This window comes from Apteryx rowi, unplaced genomic scaffold, assembly GCF_003343035.1.
Source record: "Apteryx rowi isolate R43461 unplaced genomic scaffold, aptRow1 scaffold_634, whole genome shotgun sequence".
NCBI lineage: Eukaryota > Metazoa > Chordata > Aves > Apterygiformes > Apterygidae > Apteryx > Apteryx rowi.
The window spans coordinates 290,949-305,681 of record NW_020450910.1 but is presented as its reverse complement, the minus strand read 5'-3'; positions in this window follow the sequence as shown (position 1 = coordinate 305,681).

Below are 14,733 nucleotides of genomic sequence, written 5' to 3'. Positions count from 1 at the left end.
CCGCCGATGGGGGCGGGGAGGGGGGGGACGGCGGCTCGCGGGCTGCGAGAGGCGCCGTTGGTGCCGCTGCGTCGCGCTGCCGTTAGCGCGGGGACGCGGGGCGACGGGGACAGCCGCGTCCCCGCGCCCAGCCGGGGCTTCCTGCACGTGGTCTGCAGGGCGGCTCCTCAGCGCTCAGCTGGGAAAGGTCTTGGAGAAGGAACAAAGTCTGCGTGTACCGGGCCCGGACGCGGCATGCAGTGCAGCCGGGCCCCGTTCCCCAGCGGGCCCCGCGCCATAAAGAGCTTAGCGACAGTTAACTGATGTTGTCTCCTCCGACGCAGGCTCGCTAGTCCGCAGGATAATACTGCACGATTAAGCTAAGGTCATACGCTGAGCGAAGCCAGCATCTGCGCATCCCTTGGCTCGTTGCTCTGGCCAGCCCGCTTAAACCAGCCATCGCAGGTGTTGTCCTAAAGCGTGGCGGTCCCACCTGAGGAACCAAGACCAGGCGCTGCCACAGTAGAAGCGGTTACACTGGGAGCCCCTGGAGCCTCAGCAGCTCTGAGGAACGTGAAGACCTACATGGTGAACATAAGTTTAAAGAGATTTTGAGACATGCATAACGTTTCCCCCCCAACACCAAACCCAGCAACACCAAGAAATAAGAATGATGCTGTATTTATGGCACAGATTTGATAGGAAGGATTGAGAACATAAAACAGAGCACATGTTCAGCAATGAAGATAAAAAGGAATAGTAAACAGCTGCATCAATTCCTTGACCTTTGGGTAATTTCTGTACCAAATACAGACAGACTTCTCTGTTAAAATAGCATGTGACCACATCACTGAAGACCACAAAACACAAAAATGAAGGCTTAGCAGACAATCTGAAATGTGTTGTTACAGCTCATTGAGAAATTTGAAAAATAATTCTTCAGGATATTTTAAACGTGTTTCATTTTGAAATGTGTGGAATGTCATCGTTTTAATATTTCTGAAAGCAGTACTGAAAATGGTGTTAAACTAAAAACATTTGCATATTGAAACTTTTTTTAGGTAACTGAAAAATGTGTGTGTATGTTTGTATTTGTTTTATCCATAAGATTTTATTTTCTAAAATATTAAGTTATCATCAATAATTATGTATTAAATACTAATATTGATTTTCTAAAATATTTAATATTTAAATAATATTGACAGGTGAAGAAATGTAGTTGTAGGAACTATAACAATTTTCAAAACCAAAACTCTGTACTTCCCAACTTTGAAATGTTTACAACTTTAAGAAGACTTTTCAAATGTAATTGCTTTTATATATGACACCAATGCCTTTATACCTTCACTTATATTTCTAGTGTAGGCTTTGCCAGTGCTTATTTGCTTGGCTTTGGGCAAGTCATCTCATTTTGCTTTCATTCCTTTCTGATAACTTAGCAGGGGTGGCAGGATAAGTAATGAGTTAAGTTAACATCTGCACAGTCCTTTCAACATTTAAAGCATCGAATACATCAGTTTGCGTTACAGCTAGAGCTTCACTATAAAATGCAGTATGCAGCTTGAGTCTAAGTAGGCAGTCTGAAAGTAAAGCATCTAAATCCTTATTTTGCTACGTGAAGGAAGATATGCATGCAGAATAAATCCACAAAGGTTTCCTTTAGTTTAAAGCTCCAAAGTCAAGAGATCAGGACCCAGAGCTCCATGGCATGAAGGAAGCTATGAGGAAAGTCTCTGAAACTTGTGACCAAGTACAAAACATTTATTCTGCAAGTTCCTCTCCAGGGGAACATTACATTCAGCAATGCAAGTGCAAAAGATGAGCGGATATTTCAATTTACACCAGCAAATTTACACTGGAGCAAGAGTGAAACTAGTCTCAGATCAGTGAGGAGAATATGCATTAACAACAACAACAACAAAAAGGCAGCACACAGTATGGTAGCATATTCACACAGTATGGCAGCATATTTCTCAGCCTCTTCTAAAAAGAATATAGCATGCAAGTCATGCATAATTTTGTATATATCTGCATAAATAACACAATCAGCAGTATTGAAACCCCAGCATGGCCTGATGATTGTGAGTATTTATAGGAGCACGTCTGCCAGGTTCCTTATCTATATATAGACATTCAAAAATTAAACATTTCCATGTTATATTTCAGTTTTTCATAATAGTATATTCTGAGAAAAGCGTTTGGAAAAAGTATCTGTTGTTACTGTCCCATATATTACCATTTATTTAATCCAAAAATTGTTCAAAAGAAATTATTAAAGTCAATTTATTTCTTTTCTGTTTAGGAATGACATTATAAGCATGCATGATACAAACAAACAAAAAAATCCTTTGCTGTTTTTTTCTCCTTTTCCCAATCTGGAAAAAAAAAAATCCAAGGCAGGACCAAGGAGTATTGACAAAAATATCAAGTATGAATTTTATTGTGGAAATTAAGGAAAGAAAATAATTGTTTACAAGATCAGTCTCATAGAATTTGGAGCATTTCCATAAGAGATACAAGGGAAGTGATGAATAGCTTGGACGCATTTCAGTTAGGAGTTTTTTTCTTGTTACAACAATCCTCTCTAAATGTAGTTCACTCCTGAGCTGAGACAGAACCATAATTCATAGCTGCCATTTAAGTACCCCATAAACTCTCCAAACTCTTTCAGAGTAGACCAAAGCAGCCAGAATGGCAGCCAAGGATCTGGCCCACTAGATTAACTTCTAAAAGCTAGTTAAAGGTTCAGGTTTCTGTTGAGGCCACAGAAATGGTTAATTTTGTGGTTGATCTATTGGATGCAGAAAGGCAGATCTCAGTAGTGAACCTGAAAAGGCTTTAAAAAATAAAATAAAATCCCAGAACATGGAATCTTCTCCAGAAAGTTTTTTAGAGAGAACTGTAAACAGTTCAAATATAGAAGACACTGAATAGCTGGTTCCTCTAAAGTTTCTGCAAAATATTACAGCTCAGTGGAATGAATTATGCTTTTAACTGTAGAATCTGAAACAACATTTATTGTGGCAAAGGAAATGGTATTTATTTTAAGAGTGTGCTATTCAGCAGGGTCCTTGCTTTATATGGCTTTATTTTCAGACAGTCAAAGAGAGGTTTTCATTTTATTTCTGATGCTTGCAAACACAAATTTTCAATTTCCTTGTGTTTTGAAGGAGTCAGAGCTTTTAAAAGGTCATTTGCCTAGACTTCTCATAATGAGTGCTGCTAGGAATATTGTAAATATAGGGCATGAAAAAAATTCAGTAACAATTTACAACAAAAGTGTAGACAGAAAGTATCCTGAAAAGCTGAGTAATCTTGATTTTAGATAAATATCTGTTTTTAATAACAAGAGATGGTCTTGGACTGAAATACTTGGTCCTTCCCAAGGACCTCGTGTTCTTGTGGCAAACCATTTACTACCTTGGGGCAACTGATTTGAAACACTGAGGCAGTTACAGGTACATTATTGAATTAAAGGTGAAAAACTGTAATTTGATCAATCAAATATGCATATCTTGTTGATTTATAATGGGATCCAAAAGAGCCAAGCCAACTGAGAGAGCTACCACCAAGGGTGAGGTTTCTCACCTTTCCATCTCCAACCGCACATTCCCACACCCTTCCTTGTACTGACAGTAATGCTTGTCTTTCCACAAGGTGCAGCAGTATGAAGAGCTAACCTGCCAGAAAACTAACCTTACACATACAGTTTTTCCCTCAGTTCTGCTACCTGAGGTAGCTTGCAATGGGATCAGACAAGCACTTGTGCTGGTGTAGGAGAAGGCCTGGAAATGCACAGCCAGGAGCATGGGCTGGGGAGGGGGAGTACATGCCCACCCCTCTTGGCCAGAGCTATGACTCCGGCTGGYTCAGCTGTTTCATCACTTTGCCCTCTGAATGCTCATGTCAGGTTGTTTAGGCRAACAAAAGCATTAGTTTGTTCATACTTTTAACAGTATAAATAGGCAGTGTAAACAGTTTAATTTTCCAGTGTTGGGAAATCTTTTTTGACAACATCATGGTTGGGAGAGGAATAGAAGGAAAATAAGGACAGTATATTATAGAAAACTGAATTTTTAGATATTTATATAATAGAAAACTGAATGCCAAAATGTTACAATAAATCCATGTCAATATATAGTGATGGGTCATTGTATAAACACTGTATCCTGGATATATTAACCACCATAAAAGCACATACATATTTATATAAAGATATACTGGTATGCAGTTTATTGTAATAGTTTGGCATTCCATTGCCTATTAAAAAGTATTTCTACCAAGGCTGAAGAGGGTGCATTTCTGCCTTCTTACCTTTGCATCTGGAGATGAGATCATTCCTGCTTTCCCTCCAGGACTAATCAAGGACACTTTTGGGGAGTGCTGTTCTGAGCCTTGATTCATGTCCCCTGAAGCAGAGAGGCAGGATTCCCTGTTGAAAGAAAGAACAGTTAATCTTTTCCCTAAGAGTTCTGCTGTGGGRTTTCGGCTCAAAGCCAAGACCAGCCTTTCCGTAATAGCCTTATAATAAGCAATTGCAGAGGAAACTGCTTTGAAATCAATGGCCCTCAATGTTTTTACATATTTTWGCAGAAATGCAAATTTAGAACAGGAGATCCTGAGAGAACATTCAGCAACCTGGACATTCAGTTGCTCATTTCCTTGTGAGACTGGTCTTAAATCCAGTAAATGAGAATTTGAATTGGAGTCAACAGATTTCAGGTCAGTACTGAACTAGCTGTGCAGTTGTGCAGTATGTTGTATCCCTCTTGTGTTCTCATTAGAGTTGTTGCACTTTTATAAATAAATTTTTCAGAGGGGCAGAAACACTGGTAAAGTCACTTAATTGGTATGCCAGAGACTTACTCTTTGTAGCCTACACTCTATCATTTCCAAGTGATGAAGGCAGTCTAATTGCTAGACTTCAGGCAGGTGTGTCCTAATGTCTTCTGCTAGAGCAGCTTCCTTCTGAACACCTTCTGGTCAAGAGCCCTTGGTGCTCGCTTCAGAAACCACTGTTCCAGTCCTCAACATCCCTGCTGCTCAGTGAGTCATAAAGAGCTGAGATGGAGCGGCTGAGCAACCTGATCCGGGGCATGTTTTCTTTCCACAGGGAAGCTCTTGCTCAATCTCTTGCTGGAGCTGTTCCACCATGTGTTCATAAACATTCAGAGAAGTAGATTCTTGATGGTTCTCCTGAAGAAAATTAATTATTTATCCATTATTTATACTCCTGGCAAGCACCTTACTACCTGGCTGTGGTAGTGCGTGTGCTCTCTCTTATTCTCCTGCTGGAGCACTCTTACATAGGATTAATTTACTCTTCAGTGAACCAGAAAGATGTTGGCAGAATAACCGATTTGATAGCTCAGTGATTCTGTCATGCTCTTGGTATGCAGGAGGCCAAGGTTTCTCTCTGGCCTAAAAAAGCATTACTTCTGACAGACTGTGGGATGTTACTGGCCGTTTAGCTTCTACCTCTTCACAAGGAAAACCAGGTGATTTTTTTTTTTTTTTGTGGTGAGGGCAAAAATACAGGCTTATTAAAACAAAATGTTTTGTTTGCATTGAAAAGGAAACAGTAATGTTCTAACAAGACACGAGTTGTCTTAGATTTTTAAATAATAATTTTTCATCTTTTTTATTTGAAGATATTTTTAATTAACAAGGTTCCTTTAAAATAATGCTTTTAAAGAGGGTGGTTTCTTTTTAACTGAGTTAATTTTAAGCCGAGTATTTTTTTTTAAAAAATCGCTAGCAAACATTGCTAGCTATCTTATGCAGTTAACAGCTGAGACCAAATCAGAGGTGCCCCAAATTCAGGAATTCAGATCCAGTGACAATGTCAGTAAACACCACTGCTCTAAGGCAGAACATTTTGAATCCTCAGATGTAACAAAGAAAAGACCAGTGATTTACAGAAAGAGTCCAGAATGCTCCTGTAAAGTTACTGTAAACTGTTACATTTAGGAGCATTACTGCATAATTACAATGTATCTTTAATAAGAGAAGGGCATTTTTATCCTTCTCAGAACTGAGCCATTTAGCAGCTGGATTATTATTGGTTTCATCACCATTAGCTACTTTCCCTTCCCAGTTGAATAAGGATGTATCCCAATACCTGCTCAAGTTAATGGGATTCTTCTCCCTGTTTTCTGTGAATCACCTGATGAGCATTATAAAGATAACAGCTTGGACATGCTGAGCTGTAAATATTCTTAACCAGCCAGGCYAGCTTGCAATCTGTCAAGAATGCTGCTGAACCTTGAAAGTCATTTTGTAGGAGCAAGACAGAAAAGGTTTTTCTAGACTACACTTCACTTCCAGGCACTAAAGCCACAAAAGCACCTAGACCGAATTATGTAAGACCTTACTAGACTGTGTGTATATTTGCTAGACTTGTATATATTTGCTACATACAATATACAGGAGCTGGTATCCCAAATGCTGTCAATAACTATMTACTCAGGTACACACCTCACACAGACACCCCCACACAGACACAAATACATTTTAGTTAGAAGACAGAGTAACAGATAAAGACAAAAAAGAAATAAAATGAGGAAAATATTGCATATAAAAATAACTTTAATGCTAATTTCAAGAATTAAAGTTGAATGATTCCAAGATGCCAGGAAAGTGAGCTGGATTTTAGTCCTAATCAGCTGGCTAGCATTATAGTTTACATTTAATAGCTTTCAGACTTTCTTTGTTCAAAATTTCCAACATTAACAAAAAATGCTCTCGTTTGAAACATACATATGACAAATACAGGCATATCTGTTACAAATTTCTCAAGTGGACCCAAACCTCAAATTCCTCCCCACTCTCCTTTAAGGAGGAATGGAAGAGAAATCTTCCATGTAGAAGAATCAGCTGTAGGTAAGATGTCAGGGAGGTATGTCAGGTTGACAAAGTGCCTACAAGGAAAGGTAAAGGAAAAGAAACAATAAAACTCACCTGATCAGACACCAAAAACTCAAGTTACTTGTGTAAAATTGCTCATGAAATCTTGTCCCTATAAAGATATATATCTGTTGCTGACAGTGCTCATTTCATGCATACAAGCAGTTAAACCATTTCAGGGAAACTAGTAATGACAAATATAAATGAATCAACCACTTAACTGAGACAGTGCTTTAGGGTCATTGCAAGCTAACTTGCAGGGTGTCACTAGGCCTGAGGCCTTCAAAGTGTGAGCCAAAACCCAGCAATTTTGGAGGTGTTGTGCTGGAGGAGATGGCATGTGCACCTGAAGCTGAAAGAGTGGTGAAAAGAGGTCCTCAACAGTGACTGTTGGCCCAGATGTACTTTGTAGCTTCCTGTTTTTTGCTGCTTGAGGTTCTTGTTTGTGTGATTGATTTCTATATATTTTTCCAAATGTTTTTGGAAACTTTAGCACCAGTCTTGAGCCCTGTATGATTCGATGTCCTTAAGACTCAGGAAGGATAAACACAGAAAGGATAAATACGCCTTCCAGAGTTCCAAAGGGGTTTATTACTTTTGGTTCAATGGTAATGGAATTTGAGAAATACATATATTTTTCTGGTATGGTAAAGGTCTGATTTTAATGTTATCTTGTCATCCTGCCTAATAAATTCAAGAGAAATACATGCATCTGGAAAAGCTGGCTATGACAACCTCAATATCATCCAGATTATGTATTAACTGTATTCTCTGTTGATGTATTCCATAAAAGCTCATAGGCTTTCAAATCAAATACAAAACACAGGGGTCTACATTCCCTTGTCTGTTGTGCTCCCTTTGCATTAATCAGGCTATGTGAAGGCATAAGAGATTGCAGGCAACTTCAAAATGCTAGAAACCCACAGCGACTACGGTTGGTCTTAGGAATCCAGTACTGCCACTCCAGTAAGAATTGGAACAGGAAGAGACAGTGAAGAGGAACAGTAAGAACGTGATGTGCTTCAGGTATTCCTAAGTCACTCAAATGTCTGTTAGATATTATTGCCAATTATCACAAGTCAGGGCAACCCTTATGGTGGTCTAACCAGAGATAAAAAAACAAGGACCTATAATAAGGTTCAAAACATCTCTTTTCATTTGGTAGAAATTGTGTGCAATCATGTAAGTAGTGCTGAATCCTTATTGCAAACAGGTATTGGTGATTGTTTTGTAAGTGTTTTCAGGCACTTCCTGAAACAAGTGAGGGAGGTCATTGGAAATAATTTTATCTAAAATATATTTTGGATACAGAGCATCCTGTTGACGAAGAAAGTTAAAGAAGGAAATTAATAATAATACTTCCCCCCCCCCCATACCCACAAACACGCACACACACACTCACAACATTGGAGACTAAACATTGGCTTTCCAAGATGAGATGAGTTCAGACCAAGTACTAATAAACTATTCAGAGTTGTGAAAAGAGACGTGTTTGAGTTTTATGGGGAAATAAGTCAACACTGAGATTTTAGAAGGAAGGGAGTATTCTCAGAGTGCTGAGAAAATGAAAAATATTTTGATAGCAGCAGTTTGGACAAACTGAATTGGAGAGGGAAAGAGAGATTCAGTCAGAAAGGGGGACGCTATTGAAACTACCGAGTGCATAGGCTAATGCTGAAACAGAGGTGAGTGGGAAGAAGGTTGACTTTTGAGAAAGAAGGAGGTGTAAGTCTTGCAGAGGCTTTAAATATAAGTGGAGGAGAAATGCAGTAATTGGTTTAGTGACCTAGACAGCATGGAGTGCTAACAGTAAGAGAACAGTGAAAGGACGTAAAAATAATGATAAGTACAACTTCCAGACAGCTAGTCTTCAGATTAATTTAACATTGTCAGAATGCCATTTCTTACCTCTGACATATTGCACTCAGCATACTTTGGAATATTGAAAGCAACAAATATATTCTTATTTACTGACCAAAACCCATCAAGTAAAAATGATTCCTTGAATTAAGGGCAAACTGTCTAAATCAGTTCAGTGGAACAGAACATTTGAATAAGGAAAGTTTCAGTTTCCTTTTCAAATGGAATTAATTTGCAAAATGTAAATCAGTAATATAAGAAACCCTTTTTTCTTTCTTTTTGTTTTAATCATTTGCAAGAGTGCCAACATTTTGCAACATTTCCTTTACTGGGTTATCTCAGGCTCCACAGAACATCTATTGTTGCAGCATGAAAGATCTTGATAAAGGCACAGCTGTGAATGTGACCACTATGTATCCCTTATATGTAACATGATATTTGTTCTCTCTATTTATATGGTACAAAAAGCTACCGTAATGATCTTTACAGTTCTCTATTTATTGAGCAAATTAAAGATGATCCCATCAGTTCTTTAACTGAGACTTTACTGCCTGCTTTCTCTGCAGATATGTCAAATTCAATAAGCATTTGCTTATTGCTTACATTTGAGTCACTTAAGAGCATGTGTTTTCACCAACCCAGGCTTCAGAATTCCCTTGCTCGAAACAAAGACATTTCACAGTGGGACACGACCAAATGAGAGTATTTTCAGGCAAGGGACAAAATCAGCAATTTCAATATTTATTCTGCTCATCATTATTCAGAATAAGCATGGAGAAGTAACTGGATAATTTATAGAACAAACAAAGGAATACAGGCCTTTCAGTTACAATAATCCAAATATAGTTCRTGCTGACAGTGACTGAAGCAGTTCTTATGCAACAGCCCTTCACTGAATGGAATAAAACAAAAGGTGACCTTAGCATTGCTCCTGTTAGACAGATGGCAATGTCATACGTAAGCCTCCATCAAAATTGGAATTGATAGGCAGTTTTATTGGATGCCTGTTTGGAAACAGCAAATAATAAAGAATTGGCTCATGCAGCTACTTTTGGGGGGCATATACATGCAGCTTGCAATATGAAAAGCTCAGAATCTCTAGCTAGCTGAGTCTGGGCAGGGTTGTTTCCCTTGTTTCTGAGATTTCAACAAACAAAAGTGTTGCAAATAGCTTTTGAAGAGACTATATTTTATTGCAGGAGGAATCTTTAACTCAGCCTGGGTCTTTATCAGCTTTACAGCACTCTTTCTTTCAATATATTAGCACCAAATAAATCGTACAAACCTGAAGGAACTTTTCACACTTGGAGCACTAGCTTTTCTCTTGGGACTTGGAAATATGATGGATGTACTACTATCATTTTTATTTCAAGCAAAGTTGATTGCCAATATAGGGCATAGGAACCTGCTGCATTAGATTCATCTCCTTAATGGTATCTAAGCTTTGGCTCAAATAAATATTTTTCTAGTAATTATTATGAAATATAGAGTGATTCATACACCAGGTAATGATTAGACATATGGAATGTTTTCACTTAAGCTTTATGCATACTATTACTACTTATTTTATCTGTAAATACAGATTTATCACAGTGAATACCAGAACTAATCAACCAGTATTAATAAACCAGAATCAACTATCATTCTTTTTGTCTGTTTATTTTTTCTGAATGCATTTTACCACACCTCATAGTACTGATTATTGGCATAGAACAGTACCAAAGAGTGCAATGATAACCACAGTCTTTACTTCAGGAGCTTTTTCGTTTAAGATCAGTAGTCTTTAAGTTAAGATCAGCAGAGTAAGATCTTATGCAGTCTGCTTTTTACCTCCATTTGGCAGCAATTCTGAGAGGAATAACATATTCTCACAGTATACAACCAATTGGAAATACAATATGTTTATAGTCAAGCTTCCATTCTCAGGTTGACACAAGCTATAGGAAAACTGCTTCCCATGCTGACTTTTATCTAGTGAATCTTTCTAATTCAGAATTGCAGGACAGTCTTTCCATTTATTAAAAAAATGACCTAGGAAAGCCTAAAGGAAGACAAAAAGTGGTATTTCCTGGATGATACCCCACAGAAGTAGTTTCTCGGTTTCTTCACTGGAAAACCATCTTTCTTTCAGCTCATGCTTTTTTTCTATGATTCCTCCTTCCAAATACCACAAATGGATAAAGAGCACCTACATAGCTTAATCACTCTGGAAGGCTTTTCTGTGCCAGGCTTAGTCACTCTGCAGTCACAACCTTGCGGTGTTCCTTCCTTTTAATGGCAATACCAGAAGGGCTAGGAACATTTTTTAAAAATACTCCGTAAGCTGGGCTCACAAAATATCATCAAAATGGTGTCACTAACAGATATTTCTCCATGCAAATGTGTAGTCTGACTGCAAAATTATCACTGAAAATACTGGCTCAGAGGTTATAGCTCTCATTTATACTCTCTCTTATGAACATTGGCCATCACCATAAAATGTCAGGAATCAATTAAAATATGATCTTAACACATTAAATGAAGTATATAAACTCAGGAGGAAGTGGTGATAGATATTAATACTGTGGAGGAATTGTACGTACTCACCAACGAGAAAGCCTGGGTTGTCATGCACCAGGAAAAGCAGTAACCAGCAGTATATACAGAAAGCTGGTTGTAGCTAGATATACTGGACAGCATTAACACCTTCTAAGAAATGTCATCATGGTAAAGCTGCTGCAGGTGACATTAATCTTGGAGAAAGGCAGGCAATGCAAAGGGTGGAAAAACCACTATTAAAGAAGAAAAAATARTGTGAAATCAGACATAGGAAAAAATTCCAATATTTAAACATTATTTAAAGGTACTTTCAAGCATTTTAAAAGTATTTAAAAATGTAAACAGCATTTTAAGGTTCAGACAGTATTTAAAGTATTTAGAAATATTTCAGATAGTATTGGTTATACTACACATACATGAAGAGCTTATTAGTATGGATAGATGTCATGAATTACCAGTATATGTGAACAAACTTTATAGGTCTGAAGAAACTCTGTCCTACAGTGAAATGTGTGACAAACTAAGTTTGTATCCTATTTGAACCCTTTGGTGCTACAAGAGAAATACAAAATAGCAGTACTACTCTGAGGAGCTGTTACATACCTTTTTCTTCTCACACAAGTGAAATTACAGAACAGCAGTAACAACACAGAAAACTATACAACCAGTGAAAAGATACATTTAAGAGAAAACTCATTTCATCCGATCCATAGGAGTGGGAGAGCATGCCCATACTTTATTCTAGGGAAAGATTCTGGTATTATTTGCCACACTGTGATTCCAAAATATTCAACTGAAGTTAATAGGCTGGACATTTACTTACATAATGCATAAGACATTCTAAATCCTAGATAATTAATGGGATACATGTGGAAGACATCTGGACCACCCAAATTCCTGTTTGGTTTATATAATGCCTTGTTCCATTCAACACTTGCTGATTCCTAAGTTATCACAGCTTTTTAGGCATGCGTGCTGTAATTACAATGGTGCGAGGACATCATGCATCAAACAGGATCTTTGTAAGCCCTACAACTACTTCCCCCGGCTGCTTTAACAATGAAGGAATTGAAGTAGAGGTTTTCTTTATTGATGTAAACCCTTCCTAATACATTGTGCTGGATACATCAGGGTTTTTATCATCATCCAGACATTGTAAAATAGCGTGGAGCTGACAATAACATGGAGTCAACATAGCTGAATATAGTATCTGTTGGCAGATAAAGAGCAATAAAAAAGAGCACAACAGAAAATATACTACCAGTTGTAAAACTGCTGCACATGACAAAGGAAATCCATGTGGTGGTGCATGTCCATCTACCTATATATATATAGCGTATGTCAGGCCTTCCGCAGAACAATGCACTCTGCTCTACCCACTGTCTGTTTGAGGGGCTAAATTCCCTTATGTGCATGTCATGATGCTGTCACAGCACCTGGCTTTCCTCTCACACTGCTCCCTATGGCTCTTAGGGTTTCCTGAAGTCCAAGAGATGAAGCAATTAGAAGCAACCTAATGTATTTCCCTGCAAAAACATGAGGACGTGTGTTTATAGATAGACATCTAAAGTGTTCATTTCATTGCTTGTGCGAGAATCCCAGGCTGATTCATTAAGGAGGCAGTTCCGAACTGATGGCCTTGATTTACTTCAGCAACAAAAGGTTATAGATAACACTGATCAAACAGCAATTGTTGGCACAGTGGTAAGAGGTAATTTCACAGTCAAAAATTAAACCAAGAGGCATTAGAGCAGCACAGTGTTGATCAAGAATTTTCACCTCTTTATATATTATTATATACATATAACTACAAACCTTTGGGGGGCTCTTTGTTCCTGGTATAGGCTCTGTATGCTGCTGCATTTGATGCATCAAGAGGAAAACATCCTCATGGCTAGGGGACAGCAGCTGGGTTTCATCAGTAGGTGAAGTTCTTCATGCTGCACATTGCATTAGTRATGCTCCAGCTTTTAGAATAACCAAGAATAGGGGGACTGCAGAAAGCTACTCCAGCTAAAAGCCTCTCTCCTAATGGATTGCAATTTTCTGTTCTTCCATAGGGCAGGGAACAAAATGCCATCCCTATTTGTTTCTCTCTCTCTGTCTCTTTTTTTAAGTTATTTCAAAAACGTCACATTATACAGGTACATCTGTATTGTCAGTAAAAAAAGTTCAGATCTGTGGCTAGTGGTAGTACACGATTTTTATCAGTGTGTGTCTTAGAGAAATTTGCTGGTAGTTCTGGTAGTCCTTTCTCTGTAAACTATGTTCTGTATGTACTAGATCTCATTCAAAGCCCAGTTTCAACAGGAAAACTTTCTGAGATTTCACAAGTCACAGAAACAGTCCTGCTTTGAATTCTGTCTCAATATTTGTGGGGGCAGGTATTAAAAGAAAGTTAGTTTAAAGTATCCTTTTAAACAACAGATCGGTTGAGTGATTCACTTCCAGCTCATTTCTGCTAGAATTAAAAGAAATGAATTGATTTTTTTCCTGTTTAATTCTACTTGAGTTGTGAAAGATGGGTCTTTATTTATTTAGTCTTTGTTTGATATTACGTACTGCTAACCATGAATTTGTTTGGGGGTTTTAATGTTGTTTTTAGAAAACAGAAGGTGTCAAACCCAAACTAGGTTTTATAGCAATGCCATTACATAACTATCCAATTAGTAGCTCATTCAATGCTATTAATAGCAGCTTCCACATCTAAATCATTTTGTGTAATGCAACAATGACTGGCAAGAAAAGCCTTCTTATTAGTTATTCATTCTCAGAAGAGAATACATGAACTTCATGGAGATTTATGAGATGTGGAGTAATGTGCTATTCATTAGTTGCCAGGAGGCTGTGTGTTAAAATGCTGTTTACCTTTCCAGACACCCAGGAGATTTTTAGAACCAGTGGGTTTGCTGAAATGTATCTGCTGAAGTACCAGTACCTGAGCAATTGTACCTGAGCAACCACATCACGTGAAAGACTGAGAGAACTGGGAGTGGCGAGGGTGGGGTTTTTTGTAAACTTAATGCAACCTTGCAGTCTGAACATTGGAGCTTTGATTAGGTACTGAGCAAACACTGGTCTAACATTCACATTTCCCAGTATCTTTTAATCAGGATTTGAAGCATGTGAGCTTCATATGTATTTACATTTTATGTACATTTCATACAGAAGGATAGCACAAACAGAGCTCAGACCAAGGCAGTCTAAAGCCAGGAGCTCTCAGAAATCTTTTTCTTTGAAATACAGTCTGTGATTTAGTATTATGTTTCCAATGTACGTTAAGTGACATAACGTAATTAATTCTTGAAGCCAGACAGCTGATATGAACTAAAACTAGAAGACTAGGTCCTCATATGATGGTATTTTTCTGTTTTTCAGCTGGAATGCTACCCTACAATATAAAGTTGGTTTTCATGTCCTTGATTTTAGTTTTTCATAATGTCAGCTAAT